Source organism: Chiloscyllium plagiosum, chromosome 24 (assembly GCF_004010195.1).
Source record: "Chiloscyllium plagiosum isolate BGI_BamShark_2017 chromosome 24, ASM401019v2, whole genome shotgun sequence".
Taxonomy (NCBI): Eukaryota; Metazoa; Chordata; class Chondrichthyes; order Orectolobiformes; family Hemiscylliidae; genus Chiloscyllium; species Chiloscyllium plagiosum.
The window spans coordinates 9,627,428-9,628,086 of record NC_057733.1 but is presented as its reverse complement, the minus strand read 5'-3'; the positions used below and the strand labels follow the sequence as shown (position 1 = coordinate 9,628,086).

Below are 659 nucleotides of genomic sequence, written 5' to 3'. Positions count from 1 at the left end.
TCGGCCCAACAAGTCCACACTGACCCGCCGAAGCGCAACCCACCCATACCCCTACATCTACCCCTTACCTAACACTACTGGCAATTTAGCATGGCCAATTCACCTGACCTGCACATCTTTGGACTGTGGGAGGAAACCGGAGCACCCGGAGGAAACCCACGCAGACACGGGGAGAATGTGCAAACTCCACACAGTCAGTCGCCTGAGGCGGGAATTGAACCTGGGTCTCTGGCGCTGTGAGGCAGCAGTGCTAACCACTGTGCCACCGTGCCACCCAAAGCCACGGCGAACACTGACACAGCCCTGCTAACGACGGAAGCGACTCACATGGTCAGTGTGGGGATTGAACCCACGACCTTGGCGTTATTAGCACCACGCTCTAACCAGCTGAGCTAACCGACCAACATGAAAATGAAGAAAGTACAATCACATCAAAGCAATGACACCTGACTTACCAAGCGGTACACTACAGCAGTTAGCACTTCCAATGTGTGATTTGAGGACAGCTATTGAGGAAATGGCTTTTGGGGATCAGTGCGGCTCACACTGTAAACTGGGCGATAGCGTGAGGACTGCAGATCCTGGAGAGTCAGAGTCGATAAAGTGTGATGCTGAAAAAAGCACAGTAGGTCAGGCAGCATCCAAGGAGCAGAAGAATC

At 53.1% G+C, this 659-nt stretch overlaps 1 non-coding gene across 1 annotated transcript; it reads right to left on the bottom strand.

The window, feature by feature from the left end:
- Positions 1-328: 328 nt before the first annotated feature.
- On the bottom strand, positions 329-402 carry trnai-aau. Its single transcript has one exon. It is a non-coding gene; the product is annotated as a tRNA-Ile (tRNA).
- Positions 403-659: the final 257 nt, after the last annotated feature.